The following is a 6,000-nucleotide window of genomic DNA, read 5'->3' on the forward strand; positions in this document are numbered from 1 at the left end:
ATCCATAACAATTTTTCTTGATCAATTCCGTCATTTTGTCGACCAAGTGGTTGGCAAAACAGGAGACTAAATGGGCTTCTTGTTCTGGCCATCTTGACTTCATCATGATCACTTCTTCCACAGTCTCCTCACATTTCATGTCCAAAGTTTCTCCACTAGGTAAAGAGGAATAACAGTCTTCCATGGTTTCTGGTAATCTAGAATGACTTCTCTCAAACTGTTGATTTCTATGGTATTGTCGAATTCTGCATACAGAATGACGTTCACCGTTTCATCAGGGATTCGGTCTTTAAACTGAATTTCCACACGAATCTGGCCAGATTTTATAGGGTGGAAATGTCCCTCGTCGCTGCCTTGGTCAGGAGTGAAATCGAAAGCCCACAAAGCATAGCCTCCTACGTAATCCTCGTACGTAATACCGTGACTGGTGTTGGTTCCTAACTGGCCGGTGGCTTCGTACAGGGACAAGTACGATCTCAAGTAATTCTTCTTCTCAAAGTCAGGTTCGAAAGGTCGGGTACACAAGGTCTTGCCATCGCGACTGACTTCGATCTTGGACACGCCAAAGTGTTGAAAGTTGAAAGGATTTTTACCCAAATCTCCGTTGAAGGCTGTATTTTCGACGATACCAACGATCAAACGTTTGGGTAGCTGTCCTTGAAACAGATGATCTTCGATCATGGATCGTTGTCCCTTGGGAATGGTGAAGGTTTTCACTTCCACGCGTCGGATCGGATACTTAGCGGTCGTTCTGCTCAACGTCTGACTGATGTCGTTACCCACTTTAGGTAACACTTCTACGCGTCGTACGTAGAGCCTGGCTTCCTCGATGACAGTTTTGCAAGCAGTTTTACCTATCAAATGGAAAGCGGTACTGCTACGATTCAGTCTCAGGCGGACATTCACCCCGTTTAGCAAATATTTCTCTTGTAACCACATGTCCAAATGCAAACGATCCATCAGTTCTAAACTTTTGTTGTCTCCTATGATTCTGTTTCTTCGTTCTATAAATCCGTCATTTGTTGGTTTAGTTTTATCCTTTGTATCAGTTTGGAATTCTTCAAACTGGCCTGCTTCGTCAGCTTCCCATAGCACACAGGCATTGAGATGAGTGTTCTTGGCATCTATTCCGTACGTCAAGAGATTTTCCAGGTAGGCACGATAAGGGTAAGTATCCATGCTGCTGCTGACCAGTTTGTTGTTCAAGTACAAGTCCACTCCGCTAAACAAGGAATGCATGAAATTGTTGACGGGAGCTATTACCTCATCGCCATCTAGGGTCGAATTGTCCTCATCGACAACTTTGACTTTCAAGTACAAGTAACTGCTATTCAGATCGATGTAATCTTCGGGCTGTCCTTTGATTTCAAACTCGATGGGAGCTGAGGCTGTCAATGAGGAGACGGGGTGAAATTCCACCCATTGGGATTCTTGCATCGTCATCATGGTGGGGGGCATGGCAAACAGATCCAGTTCCGTCTTGGAACAAGCGCAAGATTCTCGGTGCATCATTTTTTTGTCTCTTTTCTCAATAATCGAAAACGTCTAAGTCTCGAACGGTTCTTCTTTTCTTGGCCTTTCTCGCTTGAAGTCTGGTGAAAGGGTGTTTTCTTCGTCGTCGTCTTTTTCTGCCTTGTCCTTGCTGAATGCCTGATTCGGTAGCGTGCAGGGCATTTATAGGTGTGTCTCGTCGGCCCAAAATGTCTTTGCCCGTTTGCAGCAAGACATTTTTGCCTGCCCTCATGAAGGCTTCTTTAGGGTTTTGTTTGTCGATGATGACATTTTGGAGAAATTCTTTGCCTTGCGTCAGTGACGCATCTTTCAAGGCGTGCAATCCGCGTGTCACCATCGGTTTCAACACCGGGACCACCGAACGAAAGGCCGATTTTAACATGTCTCCTAAACCGTGTCCTCGCTGTCGAGCAACCCCTTGGTACACTGGATACATGACTTACTTACGAGTCGTGAGAGAACCGTTTTCGAAAATGGAGTTTCACCGTGACTTTTCCTTTGGTGAATGGAATATTTTGTCCCAAATCTCCTTTTATAGCAATGTTGACCGTGTCCAAATACGACTTGCTGACAGGCAAATAATGAGGATGGACAAATTCGCGGTGGACGTGGTAAGTGTTTCCACCTTCCTGGTCACTGACCGTGGTATTATCCACTTTGAAAGGAATGACACGCAGTAACGGTACAGAGGTGTGTCCCACCACGTTATACTCCACCACATCGGAGTACACGAACATTAAATTCAGTCCTTGATTCAGTTCTACAGGGAATCGAAAAAACTTGTAAAATTCCGTATTGCTGTTGATCTTCGGATTAAAATTTGGAGCCATGTTTGTGTCTCCACCTAAAATATCAAACAAGTCACGATTGAAACTGATGGACATCGTTTGGGTATCCTGAAATTTCATCAGTAAGCGACGAGCCACTTTATGGTACTCCAGGGTGACACTTTTTTTGGTTCTGTTCAGGGCTTTGGCAAAGGCGAACTCGAACCTGTCCGCAATAGTGTCCACCAAATGTTGGCCACTAAAATAAAACCCTGGTGGAATTTTCACGGTGTAGATTTTGAAGGCTGGATTGCTGGTGGATGTTGTTGTGATCCCTGAAAACCCGATGTCAGTCATGGCTTCTTGTAATTGTTGGTTCAGGATTTCGACCTCAAAAAAGTTTTGAGTTTCAGTGATGTTTTTGATTTGTGTAGGGTGAATCATTTCTACTAAAGCCACTTCCCAATGGGCTTCGTGATCTAAGGGGATGGCTTGAGGTAATTTGGCCGTGTAACAGCACAATGTGTTATTGGGAAACACCTCCATGGAACTGTCACTGGGTAAGGTTAAGTAAAATTGGTTTTGGTGACTCATAATTCCAGAGTTCTGTGGCTCTCCGAGGGGATATTACTGGACGTCAGAGGCGTGTCTCCGCCCAAAATGGGGTTCTGATTGTGGTTGGACTGGTGACTGGCACTGGCACTGGCACTGGACACAACGTTCCCGTTCGAGGAGAATTTCAGGGAGGGATTGGGAAGCAGGTAACCGATGCAACTGCTCAATAAAATGGTCCACAATTGTTTGTCTCCTTGTTGCAAACTCAAATTGGCGATGGCTGCCCCGATGACACAATACACCACGAAGATTTGGCAGAAAAAGACGATTTGCGTTTTAGGCACACGTTCTCCACACCACACCCACAAGGGTTGTTTTTGTAAATCTTGCACAGAAGAACTAGGGGAAGAAGGAGTGGTCGACGTAGCTGCGTCTGCTGCTGTGTGAAAGGGCATGATGGTCACTTCTTCTTTTTATAGTCGATGACTTGCGAAGCGTCGATCCAAGAATCGAAACTGGGTGGATATCCTTTCCAACGTACTTTGACTTCTTTGACACGTCGTTTGCCCACTTTACGGGTTCTGCGTTCGAGAATGCTTTCGATGTCGTACACGTCGTCTTCTTTTTTGGTGACACGTTGTAACTCGGGCAAATAAAACGTTCCTTTGAGTACTTCTCCGTTCATGTCTTCCAATTTATAGACGGCAGGATGACGGCCATGCACTCGTCCAGTGACGCGAAACAATTCGGTCGTCCAGTTAGGTAAGTAACCTTTGTCGAAAGTGCGTTTGGTTTTGCCAATGCGCACCCAATCTCCTACGGTCAACTCTCCACTTTTCTTGGGGACAGCCCTCGTCGGGGACGTACCGAACAGGCGCTCGAACACCAGCACTTCGTTGTCGGGAGTCACGTCTTGCGGGGCACGTCCGATGCTTCGATGGTAAGATTGGTTGTACGCTTGCACCAGGTGCGGTAAGATGTCGATGTACTTCAGAGTGTGGTGATGCGTAAAATATTTCCACATGCGTTCTTTCAAAGTGCGTTGAAAACGTTCCACGATGCTGGCTTTGGTTTCGGGATTCTCGGTGGTAAAAAAATGAATGTCACGTTTCTTTAATTCTTTTTGGAAAGCTTGGTTCAGAAATTCGGTGCCTTTGTCCGTTTGCCATCGAAGAGGGCGACGACCGCTTTGTTTCAACACCCGTTGCAGGGCTCGCACTAACTCGCTGCTCGATTTGGAAGTCAAGGGCACGACCCAGGCAAATTTGGAAAAGACGTCGATGACACAAAACAAATATTTGTAGCCACGATTGTAGCTGGCCAAATGAGAGACATCGGCTAAATCGGCTTGCCATTGATGATCGATGCCTTCCACTCGGGTGCGACTTCTGGCAAACTTGCGTCGAATGGGTTTGTGCAAAGTGTAGGTAGCTTGTTCTTGTAACCATCGTTGCACTTGAGGTAAACGGAGACTTTTCAGTCGCGTTTTGGCAGCACGATACAATTTTTGAACTCCTGCGTAACCTGCAGGATGCGAGGGATCGTAGTAAATGCTGGCTAAGACTTTTTCCATTTTTTTATTTTGTGTTGGTGTGTTAATAAGTCACCCACTCTTCGGTGATGCTACTTTGGGTGGGACGAAAGGGTGGTTTGGAAACAGATTTACGTGTCCGATGGGCTACGGGAGTAGAAGTCGAAGGTAGTGGTGGTGGTGGAGGTGGCAATGGAATGGCTTTGGTTTTCTTTTCTTTTTTCACTTCTGGTTTCCCTTCTTTCTTTTTCACTTCTGTCGAAGGAGGCGTGGACATCATCTTTTTAACCCAAGCTTTCATTTCTTCTCGTTGGGGTGTGGGGGACGGGGTCAACAAGGATGCTGCAATCTTACTCGAAATGGGAGCTGCTGACGGTGTTTGAAACACTTCGCGCATCTCTTCTTCCTCAGGTCTTTGTGGGGTAGCATCTCTGGTGACCCTTGGGGATGGTAGTGGTGGTGGTAATGATGATGATGGTGCTGGACTTTTCATCAAGGTCTTAAAATCTTTCAGAGTGGGTAAAGCTGTTTCGTCTAAAGCTTTCTGGTGAAAGAGTTGCAGTCGTTGCAAGAGTTGACCGTACTTTTGCGATTTTTCTGTTTCGGACAAATCTTGGCGATCCATCAAGGATTGCAGTTCGTGTTGTAACTGGGACATCTCGCTCAAATTGGGATTGGGAGGTAAATGCGGGGTGCGTTGTTCTTGCCATCGATGGTATTCCATCCATCGTTTGTAAGGCACTAAAGCTAGTTTTCGTCCTTCCATGGGTTGTCAGGGGTCGATTCTGAGATCTTGGGACTTCCGAGGGCCTTTTTATCTTGCTCCCACCAGTCCTCCCAACATGGTTCCCAAGACTCCTTTCAGTATGGGGCCTAACAAGAGAGGTAAAATGCCTCCACGTTGGACCAACATCTTCTTTTTTTGACGAATGGGAATTTTCTTTCGAACCATTTGGCGAAGAACGTGACGATGTTTGCCTAAGCATTGTTTCTGGTGTTTGGACAAAGGGATCGTGCCTTTCAAAACGTTCAAACAACATTCGCACACGGTATCGATGACCTCTTTGGAGGCCGTTTGAATGAGTTTTTTTCGTAGGGGTGAAGAAGCTTTGGACAGGACAGATAACATGTCCCCATGTTTAGCTAAACGTGGTGGCAGTCCTTTTCTTTTCTTTACTTGGGGTTTTCTGGAGGGTGACATTTTTGCTTGTGGGTTCCGGGACATTCACCGAACAGACACTAACGTCGATGACTTAACGCACACCCTTTTATCTTTTTTTTGGGACTATCGCTTTGTCATAAAGGTGACAATGTTTTTCCCAAAATCACCAAGGAATCCTCCCCTTTGTTGACGCCTCTTTTTCTTGGAACGACTGTGTCTTTTCTTAGGGTAATGTCGATGCTTGGCTAAGCGCTTTGTCGGATGACGCGTCTGCCTTTGTCTCTTTCTTTTGTGGCTTCTTGGAGGTGACATCTTTTTTACAAGTTCACTGATACCCCGACTTGGTCACAGGCTCTTTTTATACTGGAACGCGTCGCCACTGGTTGTCTTTACGTTTTATCAGTTTGAGGACAGGCATGACACGTCGTGCAGGGGTACGCAACGGACTAAATCGAGCCAGTTCATGCTTGGAC

This window comes from Sinohyriopsis cumingii, chromosome 16 (genome assembly GCF_028554795.1).
Source record: "Sinohyriopsis cumingii isolate HCF-2022 chromosome 16, ASM2855479v2, whole genome shotgun sequence".
NCBI lineage: Eukaryota > Metazoa > Mollusca > Bivalvia > Unionida > Unionidae > Sinohyriopsis > Sinohyriopsis cumingii.